At 49.9% G+C, this 13,294-nt stretch overlaps 1 protein-coding gene and 1 pseudogene across 2 annotated transcripts in view; both read right to left on the bottom strand.

Moving 5' to 3' along the window:
- The window catches only part of LOC119167945 (small G protein signaling modulator 1), a 301,398-nt gene that overhangs the window by 247,583 nt on the left and 40,521 nt on the right, over positions 1-13,294 (bottom strand). The gene's annotated exons all lie outside the window — the stretch shown is intronic.
- Positions 6,761-9,542, bottom strand: LOC142804269 (uncharacterized; annotated as a pseudogene).

The raw sequence follows: 13,294 nt of genomic DNA, 5'->3' as shown, positions 1-13,294 counted from the left end.
GAGTACAGCGGTAAATAGAGAGGTAGTCCGTAACTGCTTGTCGGATAGGTCTCCTTTCGAGGAGTGAAACCTGGATGAAGTTCTTCAGAGTTCGATTGAACCTCTCGACTTGCCCATTCGCCTGGGGGTAATATACAGACGAATGAGACAGCTTGATGGCTCGGTTTTGAAGAAAGGTTACAAATTCACGTGACGTGAACTGCGGCCCATTGTCACAAACAATCTCTTCCGGGTATCCTTCACGGGCAAATACACTGGTTAAGAAGTCTTTCACAGTGCTTGTGGCCACTTCGCTGCAGAAATATATCTCTGGCCATTTGGAATGGTAATCGACCAGTGTTATAGCAAATTGGCTATTGTGAGGTGCATGTTCCAATGGGTCAACAATGTCTAGGCCCAGTTTCTGCCATGGCCTTTCAGGCCAGTCAATAGGCTGCATTGGCGCTGGCGATGTTTTGGCAGACTTATCTGCCTCCAGGCAGATGTGACAGTTTTTCACGGCAGATTCAGCTTGCTTGTCCATCCATGGCCACCAGAATAGCTCACGAAGTCGCGCCTTTGTGCGCGTGATGCCCGGATGTGCCTCGTGGGCAACGGCAATGAACTGAGCCGTGAGTGAGGACGGGACAACGAGGCGTTCTGCGCGCAGTACAAGGTCATCAACAACAGAAAGTTCTTCGCGCACAGAGTGGAAAGGTTTTGCCTCCTCTGGTATGGACTTTTGTGGTGGCCAAGAACCGAGCACGAACGACTTGACCGTTTGCAGACAACCATCGTTGAGGACGGCTTGCTTGAATTCTTCCTTCCTCACGCAAGCCGACTCGACCAACGACACAATTTCTTCATCCTTGTCCAGCTGTGCCTGCGCGGCACGAGGTGGCAGCCGAGAAAGAGCATCTGCCACCGTGTTGGTGGACCCCTTGCAGTACTCGACAGTGAAATTGTAGCATAGGAGTCGCGCATTCCAGCGTGCAATTCGAAGTGGCCTTCTGCCACGTCCTTGCGAAGACAGCAACGATACCAACGCCTGATGGTCCGTTCGAATCTTGAAATGGCGACCCCAAAGGTAAGTGTGCCATCGTTCGCATGCCCAAATGCATGCCAACGCTTCGCGTTCGCCGACCGAGTACTTTCTTTCCGCTGGTGACAAGGTACGAGACGCGAAAGCCACTGTGCGGAGCTCATGGCCGTTTTGCTGCTGCAGAACGGCTCCCAGCCCACAGTCAGAAGCGTCGGTCGACACGATAACTGGAAGTGATGGATCGAACATGTGGAGAACTGTACTTGAAGAAAGCATTTCCTTGACCCTCCTGAAACTGCTGTCTGCTTCGGCTGACCAGATGAATGGCTCATTCTTGCGAAGCAGAACGCGCATAGGCTCGACCACCTGGGCCAAGCGGGGAACAAACTTGGAATAGTATTCTACAAGACCCAGGAATGAACGGAGGGCAGCAACATCTGTAGGCACCGGAGTGTTAACTATCGAGTCTACTTTCTCTGGAAGCGGCGAGATACCTTGTACAGTGACCTTATGCCCTAGGAAAGAAAGTTCTGGAACGTCGAAGAGGCATTTGTCGTTCAATTTCAGGCCTGCGTACTTAACTTTCTGCAAGACCTTTGTTAGTATAATATAGAACGGGGACAGTCAAAACTGTTATCCGAGACCAGGTAGGAGCGTAGGCCTAGCTATCAAAATCAGCGACAGTCCGGGCCGAGCGTCTCGTGCTTAGCACTGACAATGTGTGTGCCGAGATTTGCATGACCCACTACAATCATCATTACATATTTCCCCCTCGCTGAAGATAATGCCAAGTAAGTGTTCTAAGGTGTCGTGAGGACAAGTGATTCGTGATATGGTTTGAGGCGATTCACATGTACGATTTCGCGGCCTCGGCGACGCATGTCCACAGTGGCCGTGAAGGGTTCGATGAGGTAGTTAACAGCGGAAGTTTGTTCTATGACGCGATAAGGTCCATGGTACCTGCTGACAAACTTTGTAGAGGTACCAGGAGCAGCACTGGGGGGCACCCACAGCCAAACAAGAGAGTTGGGCGAAAATTGGTAGTTGGACCGTCCATCGTCGTGACGAAATTTCTGTAGCCCTTGTTCTTGGGTTGTAAGGGTGCGAGCTAATTGCCGACATTCTTCCGCATACCGCGCGGCTTCGGAAAGTGGTGTGCCTTCGGATGAGTCGGGTCGGTAGGGGAGAATGGTGTCAATTGGAGACGATGGTTCTCGACCATAAAGTAAAAAGAATGGAGAAAAGCCTGTCGTCGCTTGAGGTGCCGTGTTGTAAGCGTACGTTACGTAAGGAAGGACGAGATCCCAGTTGGTGTGGTCGGAGGCGACATACATAGAAAGCATGTCGCCAAGAGTACGGTTGAAACGCTCGGTCAAGCCATTGGTTTGTGGGCGATATGCGGTAGTACAGCGGTGAATTACATGGCATTCTGCAAGAAGTTCTCGAATAACATCCGCGAGAAAGATGCGGCCTCGGTCGCTCAAAAGTTCACGTGGAGCGCCATGACGCAGAACAAAACGTTGCAGCAGGAAAGACGCAACGTCACGTGCCGTCGCGGCTGGTAGAGCGGCCGTTTCTGCATATCTCGTGAGATGGTCGATCGCTACAATAATCCAGCGATTCCCAGCTGATGTATATGGTAGAGGACCATAAAGGTCTATTCCAACCCGGTCGAATGGTCGCACTGGGCACGGTAACGGCTGCATTGGTGCAGTAGGACGGCTAGGATTGTGCTTGCGGCGTTGGCACTCTGTGCAAGATCGAATGTACTTTTGAACGAATGTGTACATGCCGCGCCAATAAAACCGAAAACGTAGCCTGGCGTAGGTTTTAAACAAACCGGCGTGCGCACACTGCGGATCGGCATGGAAAGCAGCACATATGCTGGCGCGGAGATGCCTGGGTATGACGAGTAGCCATTTGCGACCGTCAGGGTGGTAGTTGCGGCGATAAAGTATTCCATCACGGATGGCGAAGTGAGAGGCTTGTCGGTGTAGCGCTCGAGATGGCGGGTGGGCGAGTGTTTCAGATAGGTAATCCATCAGAGACGCAATCCACGAATCTTTGCGCTGCTCCGCAGCCATGTTGATGGGTCCTGATAGTGGAAGGAAGTTGTCTTGGATGGAGACACTCGCAATATCAGTAGAAACAGGCGAACGCGAAAGAGCATCGGCATCGGCGTGCTTCTGGCCTGAGCGATAAATGACGCGGATGTCGTACTCTTGGAGCCGTAAAGCCCATCGTGCCAAGCGTCCTGAGGGATCTTTGAGGGAGGATAACCAGCAGAGCGCGTGGTGGTCGGTAACAACATCGAAAGGGCGGCCGTACAGATAAGGCCGAAATTTTGTAATGGCCCAGATAATCGCTAGGCATTCTTTCTCAGTTACCGAATAATTTGCTTCTGTTCTTGTAAGAGTGCGGCTCGCGTACGCAACAACATATTCTTGGTAACCAGGCTTTCGTTGGGCGAGTACAGCGCCAAGACCGAGACCGCTAGCATCTGTGTGGATTTCTGTGGGAGCGCTTGAATCGAAATGACGCAGTATGGGTGGTGTTGTAAGCAGTTCACGGAGCTTCGCAAAGGCACTGTCGCAAGCTGGAGACCACGCAGATAAATTGCGGTCTCCCTGAAGTAGGTCTGTCAGAGGCGCCATGATCGAGGCGAAATCTCGGACGAAGCGGCGGAAGTATGAGCAAAGGCCAATGAAACTACGCAGCTGCTTGAGAGACGCGGGCCTCGGGAACTCGCGAACAGCACGTAGCTTAGCGGGGTCAGGAAGAACGCCATCCTTCGACACGACGTGTCCGAGAATGGTCAGCTTGCGCGCTCCAAAGTGACACTTCTTCAAGTTGAGTTGGAGGCCGGCTGCAGAGAGGCAGCGTAGAACCTGTTCCAAGCGACGAAGGTGCGTGGGAAAATCGGGTGAGAATACCACTGCATCGTCTAAGTAGCACAAACACGTGTTCCATTTGAGGCCTCGTAGGATAGTGTCCATCATGCGCTCAAATGTTGCCGGCGCATTGCATAGCCCGAATGGCATCACGTTAAATTCGTATAAGCCGTCTGGTGTAACAAATGCAGTTTTTGGCCTATCATCCGGATTCATGGGCACTTGCCAGTATCCAGAGCGTAGATCAAGGGAGGAAAAGAACCCTGCGCCTTGTAAAGAGTCGAGGGCGTCATCAATTCGAGGCAAAGGATAAACATCCTTTCGTGTTATTTTGTTTAGGCGACGATAATCTACGCAAAAGCGTATCTTGCCATCCTTCTTTTTAACTAAAACAACCGGCGACGCCCAAGGACTGTTTGACAGTTGAACGACGCCTCGCTTTAGCATGTCACCTACTTGTTCATCGATGATACGGCGTTCAGTTGGCAAAACACGGTATGGTCGCTGCCGTAGTTGTGGGTGATTACCTGTGTCGATCTGGTGGCATACGGTAGATGTGCGACCTAAAGTAGCGCTGTGACTGTCAAAAGATTGTCGAAACTCGTCAAGGAGGCTCAAAAGCTCACACCTCTGTTGTGGGTTTAGGCCTTCGTCGATGACACGGTTGAAAATGTCGGTAGTGGGAGGGTCATTCACGGAACTACAGGAGAGGGCACTGACTTCCGATGATTCATCAGGAACGTCAAGTGTAGCGATGGTTTCGAATGATTCTATCGAACCAATACATTCGCCTCGAAGTAGCGTAATCGTGAATGGGAACGGATTCTTCACAGGCACGTTGGTCGCACCACCTTGAAGAGTAACGAGAGCGGTTGGGAGCGGTGATAGGTGGCGATGAACGAAAGCAGCGGAAGGCGTGAAGAATGCGGGAGCGTCGACGACGGTGGAACACGACACAGGTGCGAAGACAGTAGCGCGTGGAGGGATTTGGGTGTCGTCACTAATGACCAACTTCGCGTCGGAAGGGCGATCGTGCACTGGTAGCGCATCACCAAGGGGACAAAAGGCGACTTCGGCACGGGCGCAATCAATGACGGCTTGGTGATGGGAGAGAAAATCCCAACCTAAAATGATGTCATGAGGACAGTGCGGGAGTACTACGAACTGGACTGTGTAGGGCACTCCTTGAATTACAAGTCTGGCAGTACACGCGGCCACAGGCTGCACAGGCTGTGCAGTGGCAGTATGAAGACATGAACCCAAGTAAGGCGTTGTCACTTTTCGAATTGAACGGCAAACTTTTTCGGCGATGACAGAAATTGCGGCACCAGTATCAATAAGGGCAAGTACGGGTACACCTTCAAGAACGGCATTAATTACATTCGGCGGCGAACGAAGAGGGCTTGTGCTTTGCGACGAGGACGCAGTTCTTGCCTCGGGAACTGCGTCATTTAGTTTTCCGCGTCGATTGTAGGGGGGCGTCGGCGCATCGGGGAGGGCGAGCGTCGACGTGGAGAAGGAGATCGGCGATCAGGAGCTGGTCGGTGGCTTGGACGAGGAGCGTACAATTCGGGGTCTGGGGTTTATTGAGTGTACGTGTAATCGTTTTCGTACGGACGTAGGTTTTCACGTGAGTGGAGTGGACGGCGGCGGCACAGACGTGCGACGTGCCCAGGTAGACCACACGAAAAGCAGATCGGTCGGTTGTCGGCAGTGCGCCATGGATTAGGGACTCGGCGAAGTGGAGGTCGTGGCGGCAGGGCGGCATAAACAGGAGCAGGCTGTGGAGGCGGCGCTTGGAACGTCTGTGGTCGTGGTCGTGCTGCTGCTTCGGCGTACGTCAATGGTGCATTGACTGGTGGCACCAGCTATGGAGGAAGGACCTCAGACACTTGATCTCGTATAATAGTCCGTAGAGTAGGGCTAAGCGGTGCACTGCGCTCCGGTAGGCCAGAGATGAGCGAGAGTTGGCGGGCAACTTCTTCGCGCACGAAATCTTTGACCTGCGAGAGGAGGACGGGGTCTTGCGAGGGAGTTAAGCCGGACATCGATTCCTGATGTGGGACAGCACGGCGGGTGACGAGACGTTGCCGGCGGAGCTCATCATAGCTTTGGCAGAGCTCGGTAACTTGGGCGACAGTAGCAGGGTTTTTCGAAATGAGCATCTGGAAAGCGTCCTCGTCAATACCCTTAAAAATATGCTTGATGCGGTCCACCTCTGTCATGTTCACATCGACGCGCTTGCACAAGTCAATGACGTCTTCTATATAACTTGTAAAGTTCTCACCAGGCAGTTGAGATCTCGACTGAAGGCGCTGCTCCGCACGAAGTTTGCGGACAGAAGGACGACCAAAGACTTCGCTGAACTTTGCTTTGAATGCTGTCCAGGTGGGAACGTCGGTCTCATGGTTCCGAAGCCATAAGTGGGCAATGCCACTGAGGTAAATGCCGACAGTGGCCCGTCTCGTGGCTTCGTCCCATTTGTTCAAGACACTCACGAGTTCATAAGTAGCCAGCCAGTCGTCGACGTCGTGGTCGTTAGTGCCGCTGAATATGGGAGGATCCCGCTGACGGACCGCGCCGGAGCACACGATGGCCTGGGAAGCCATAGGAGGAGGGCTTGTGGCAGATGCAGTGGTCATGACAGCAGGTAGAGTCCGGCTTCGCAACTCCAGGATTGCAAGGAGACCCAGCAAACTCCACCAATTATAATATAGAACGGGGACAGTCAAAACTGTTATCTGAGACCAGGTAGGAGCGTAGGCCTAGCTATCAAAATCAGCAACAGTCCGGGCCGAGCGTCTCGTGCTTAGCACTGACAATGTGTGTGCCGAGATTTGCATGACCCACTACAATCATCATTACATTAGGTTCAAAAGATGTTCTTCTGCACTTTTCCCGAAGACTATGACGTCATCAATGTAGAACAACACACCAGGGCAGCCATCCAGAATTGTGGCCATCATCTTCTGAAATGCCGCTGGGGCAGAAGCTAACCCAAAGCAAACTCTCTTGAACCGAAAAAGTCCTTGATGCGTGATGAAGGCTGTCAGGCCCCTGCTGTCAGGGTGCAAAAGAACCTGATGGTAGGCAGAAGCCAAGTCAAGTTTTGAGAAGTGTGTCGCGCCTACCAAGACATGAAGGAGTTCCTCTGTATGAGGCAACGGGAAGCTGTCTGGTACAATAGCCTTGTTAGGCTCCCGGAGGTCAACACAAATTCTGATGGTGCCGTCTTTCCTGTCAACGAAAACAATGGGCGAAACCCATTCAGAAGCATCGATGCGTTCGATGATGTCAAGGCTCAGCAACCTGTGAAGTTCATTTGACACTGGTTCCCGAAGTGAATATGGAAGACGGCGCAGCTTCGAAGATACCGGCTGCACGCCTTGCCGAATCTTGACACGATGCGTAAACCGCTTAGCAAGACCCAACTCGGGACTGAAAAGTGAACCGAAGTCGTGTTCCAAGGCTGGCGGAAGGTTTGCTTGTCTGGGTTGCTCTATTGACTGCATCGGAAAGTGACAAGGTGTCGGGTCATTAACACGCGGCGGCGGGGCAACGGACGTGTGCAGGCACTCATGAGTGGAGCCCTGTATTCGAAGATTTAGGGCCTTAATGCCGTCAAGGCCAATCAGACAAGTTCCTTGGCGAACGATGTAGAAAAGAAGTGGTGCAGAGCGCCCTTTAAACTGAACGTCTGCCTGGAAACAGCCTAGCACGGAAATTGGCCGCTTCGAATAGTCAAACAAAGTGACATGCGGAGCTGGGAGGAGCAAACTGATTTGAAAATGTTTGTGGAATTCCTGCTCTGATAGAATTGAAACAGACGACCCTGAGTCAACAAGGAATGACAACTTGACATCCGCTACGCGTACTTGTATGTAAATTGCGCTGCGAGCGGGATGCTGCACAGTCAAAACTTGCTCAGAACTTCCCCCTGACAAAGCATCGTCATCGATGCCAACTTCACGAATCCTGCCTTGCATTTGACGCTTGCGGTTGCATACTTTCTGAAAGTGGCCCTTGATACCGCAAAACGAACACTTCTTTCCCTGCGCAGGGCACTGTGACGCTGATGCGCGGTGATTCCGCGAGCCGCATCGGAAACAGTGTGGTGAAACGGACCGGCTATCTCTGTCTCGCCGAGGGGGGCGGGGCCCCTGCGGCGCACGCGAACCGCTAGCGCTTGGAGAGTTTTGCTGAAAATGCGCTTTTGGCTGGAAATTGAATTTTCGCGAAGAATGCGAATACTGGGAACGACGCCTTACAAAAACAGGTTCGACCGAAGCAGAAAATTCCTTCAGCTCTTCAGCTGCTTGCTCAAACTGAAGAGCGATCCGCACTGCGCTCTCGAACGAAAGGGAGGAACCCTCGAGCGGCAACCGTTCACGTACGCGGTTGGAAACAACGCCGGCAACAAATCGGTTCCGCAGAGCATCATCTTGTGAAGCGAACGAACAATGCGAAACGAGCTCCCGTAAAGCAGCAACAAAGTCATGAACGGACTCGCCTGCGTGTTGGCTGCGGCGGTGGAAACGATGACGCTCGACGACGACGTTACACGACGTGGAAAACTGCTGCCGTAAGGCGCTGAGTGCAGCCTCGTACTCGTCAGTAGCGGCCACGGGAGGCTTCTCTTGTACTTCCGGTGCTGCGGCGCTTGCTGGTGCTGCGGCATTTGACCCTGCAGGTAAAGTCCGGTAAACACGCTGCCCTTCCGCCTCCAAACAATGCAGAAGAATGGCCTTGCGTCGCGCTGGTGGGAACTCAGCTGCTCCGGACGCTAGAAGGTAGACTGTTAACGTCTGCTCCCACTCCTCCCATGGAAGTGACGGCCGGCCGGGCGTCGGGAGGAACGGCGGCGGCGGAGCAAGGCCGGAGAAACTCATGGCGGGGCGGACCCGGACGACACTCGATGCTGAAGGTAGCTTGACGTGTTTGTCCCACCCTCGTCGCCAACGTGGTGTTTGCGAAGGACGTAAGAAGCACCGGCAGCACCACCGTACGAAAAGACGTTTATTGTACGCAACACATCGAATATATACATTAAAGACAGACGCGCCCCCTGAGGGTGAAAGAACACAAAGTAAAACCGAAACTGAATATAACAACCTCGAGTACAAAAGCCGCCAACTAAACCTGGAAATTCAGGGAGTACCTACTGTGCCGAGTGAAAACCTTGTATTGTCCTGAACCAGATCACAGAAAAACTTGATGTTTCAGGCCTTTCCGAACAAGACATATTTAGTGTCCACAGGCTGCCTACACGACACGATGAAATTCCAGGCATAATTGTTCGCTTTACCAGGCAATCAATGAAGGATCTCTGGATGGGCAAAAAAAAAATAAGCTGAAGGATGCCCAGCCACGCATATTTATTCAGCATAATTTAACCCAGCACAGCAGGCAACTTTTGAAAACAACGAAGGCTTGGGCACGAGAAAACCGCTTTAAGTTCGCATGGCATGCACATGGAAAAACGCTCCTTCGAAAATGCCAAGGAGCACGTGCACTGCATGTGAAATCTTCAGATGACCTAAGCCATTTGCAACTAACCTAAACTACATGTCATGTTATGCTCTATCAAGAATGCGACAGGCAATGGCTATTAACGCGTATTACATGCCAGATGAGCTGGGCAAGGTCGTGTCTAATCTAGGCTCCAGTGTACTGACATGTATTCATTTAAACATCAGATAGGTAAAAGCAAAATGATCTGCCTTGAGGAATTCTTTGATGAATTTTCGTTTGAGTTCTCTTGCATCATGCTCACAGAAATGTGGAGTACTTACGAGCATGATATCTTTAAAATGGTAAGTTATCAAACACGTTACCTTAATATAGAGGAAGGTCGGGGAGGTGGAGTTTCGATACTAACAGATCCATGTATGAAATGCCAAATCCTTGATCCCCTTTGTGCTCACACGCCCGACTATGAAATACTATCCATATTGCAGGGTCAGACGTTATTTAGCGTGTGTTACTGGCCACCTATTGGCAGTTCTTCAAACTTTTTGGACTTCTACAACCAATTTCTTCCAGATATATCTGATGCAAGATGGGAGTTTATATCTGCGGAAAATTTTAATATTGATATGGGAAATAGCAAAGCAACTTCTACTAACCTTAAAAACATAATTCATTATAATGGATTCATCAATGTAATTACCCAACCAACACGCATAATAACTGAGTCCCAGTCTGTGTTAGATCTATTCATTACAAACTGCTCACAATAATGTATAAAGGCAGGTGTTTTGTCATGTTATATCAGCGATCACTTACCCATATTCCTGTGTTCAGGGAAATGCCGCTCGCGCACGCGTGCATCTACAACTATTTCTTATCGGTCATTCACAGAGCCCGCCTTCAGCTCATTTCGCAAAACGTTAAGCAGCATTTACTGGGATATCGTTCTCAGAGCTAGTAACACTAACAAAGCATTATTTATTCTTACAAACATTCAAGCAAATGTATGAGATGCACTTTCTTGTGAAAGTGCGCAAGAAAAGTAGAAAAACATGTAAACCATGGATAACACTAGAGCTGCGCAATGAGATTATAACAGAAGACCAGTTATATTGGAACTTTATAGCTTCTCGGCATCAGGAAGATCTGGTTTTGTTTAAACAATGCAGAAACAAATTAACTAAGAAGCTTCGATCAGCAAGAAAACAGTATCCATAGTGGGCAGCGCACAAAAGGAAACACACAAGAGAAGGAATCAGGACAAGCGCTGGATGTAAATTGTCCAGCGCTTGTCCTGATTCCTTCTCTTGTGTGTTTCCTTTTGTGCGCTGCCCACTATGGATAAGTTCCAACTCGCCCGCCTTTCGGTGCTACAACAGAAAACAGTATTATGCAGCTATTTTAGACACTAAACCGGAAAATAGCGAGGTGTTTTGGGACAGGTTGAATGCCTTACTGAATCCAGACCGAGCACAGTGTGGTCCGTTAAGTCTGAAAGTTGGTGGTAAGGAGCTTTCTAGTGCTAATTTGGCCAACGCATTCAATAGTTTTCTAACAAATGTAGCCATTGACCCAGTATCATCTAATGTATCTATCTGTTACTGCCCATAAAGTACCAATCTACTTAGAACAATAACCTGAGAAATCCCTGTTCTTCTCTCCTGTGACATCAAGTGAGTCCAAACTGTAATTAAACCCATGAACAATAGCAGTAGTAGCAATATAGACGGAATCCAGATACGAACAGTGAAATTTGTTGCCGATATCTTAGTGCTTGTTCTTGTTCACAAATATAATCTTAGTACGGCAACTTCTGTGCTTCCAAGTAAAATACAAATTGGAAAAGTAGTAATGTTGTATAAGAAGGGTGATCATAACGAATTAGGAAATTACAGACTTATTTCTATTTTGCCAACTTTTTCAAAAACCTTTGAGAAGTTAATACATGAGAGGATCATAAATTTCATTGAAAAACACAAACTGCTCTCAGAGTGTCAATTCAGCTTTCGTAAAAATAAATCTACAAAACTGGCATTAACTTCAGCAGAAGGAATACATTTTTATTACGCAGCTCGAAAAGAAACTTATCACGACTGGGGTATTTGTTGTTTACACCACGGCTTTCGACTTAGTTAATCATAAAATTTTAATAAAGAAACTTAGTTGGTATGGTATACAGGGCTGTACACTTGAACTAACCAGATCATACCTTAGCAACGGGATTCAAATACAGTAAAAGCTCGTTAATTCGACACTTGTTCATTCGGAAATTAGGATAATTCGGACGGCTCTATTGGTCCCGGCCAAAGTGCATGTTAATCTATGGGACCAAACCTTCGTTATTTCGGCGGAATTCGGCTCCGCACCACTTAATTCGGACAAATGCTGACGGCAGCTGCTACACAAAAGTGTGATAAAGCAGCGCTGGCACCACAGGAGTGAAACCAATACCTGAGTGGCATCGCCATCATCATCAACTAGTGGGGGCGATTGCAGCGTCACCGAACGTCGCCGTCTTCTTTCTTCTCCACTCAGTGCCTCCGACGCCATTTTCCCTTGTGTTGTCGTGTCGGAACTATATCTTCTTGCGGAGTTCTCTTTTTCTTCCATTGTGACCGCATTTGCATGCCACCACCATCGTGCGCTACAGTGATGGCAACGCCGACCGAAAAAGCGGCAGTACTACGACACGAAGAACTTGGCGACTAAAGTGGAAATTTTCGTAGCACTGAAGAACGGCGAATCGCGACAGCAGGTTATGACCAAGTACAACGTGAAGCGGAGCACGTTGGGAACGTACGTGAAAAATGAACAACAGATTCGACAAGCCTTCGAAAGCGAGAAGTTTCATGCCTCTAGAAAGCGAATGCAAACCGCAGCTCATCCCCAGCTCGAAGAAGCTTTGCTCCGGTGGATTACTGACTGTCGCAATGCGCATCTGCCTTTGAGCGGACCTCTCATCATGGCGCAAGGTAAGAAGTACGCTGCGATGATGAACATTAAACCGTTCAAAGCGTCAGAAGGGTGGTTTGCGAGGTTTCGAGAGAGACACGAATTTGTCTTCAGGAGTGTGTGCGGCGAAAAGGCCAGTGTTGACGAAAGCGTGACCACCGAGTGGAGAAATGTAAAGCTGCTGGAGCACATCGCCGTATATGAACCACGTGACGTGTTCAATGCAGATGAAACTGCTCTATTTTTCAGAGCTCTGCCCGACAAGACGGTGACTTTCAAAGGGGACGCGTGCATTGGTGGCAAGAAGTGGAAGCAAAGGATAACTGCGCTTCTTGCCGCCAATATGACTGGCACGGAGCGCTTGCCACTACTTGTCGTCGGGAAGGCGCTAAGCCAAGTTGTTTTAAGAACGTCAAAAGCCTTCCTGTCGAGTACACAGCGAACAGGAAGGCATGGATGACATCGGACATTTTTCGCGGCTGGCTGCAGCAGTTGGACCGGCACTTCACATCGAAGGACCGCAAGATAATTATGGTTGTTGACAACTGCAGTGCCCATAACTGTACAGTCGAACTGAAGAGCATCAAAGTAGTTTTTTGATGCTCTTCACTACGTCCAACACTACGTGTGCTCTTCAGCCGATGGACCAGGGTATCATTCACTACGTGAAGTCGAAGTACCGCAAGCACCTGCTAGAGCGAATGATCCTATGCTCAGAAGCTGGAAAGTTGTATCAAGTGGACTTACTCGGCGCAGTGCACATCATCGCCCACGTGTGGAAAAACACTCCGCCGCAAGTCATCACCAACTGTTTTCGGCACAGCGGTTTTGTGAGGCCCGAGCATGCAGCAGTAGCTGACGATGGCATCGAGGAGGTGTCAGCCGAGCCCACCGACGATGACTGCCCGACTTTCGATGCTGTCCTTCCCACAGATGTGACCTTTCAGGAATACATCACGAT

This window comes from Rhipicephalus microplus, chromosome 3, assembly GCF_043290135.1.
Source record: "Rhipicephalus microplus isolate Deutch F79 chromosome 3, USDA_Rmic, whole genome shotgun sequence".
Taxonomy (NCBI): Eukaryota; Metazoa; Arthropoda; class Arachnida; order Ixodida; family Ixodidae; genus Rhipicephalus; species Rhipicephalus microplus.
The sequence above is the reverse complement of the archived record's forward strand: the minus strand, read 5'-3'. Positions and strand labels throughout refer to the sequence as shown.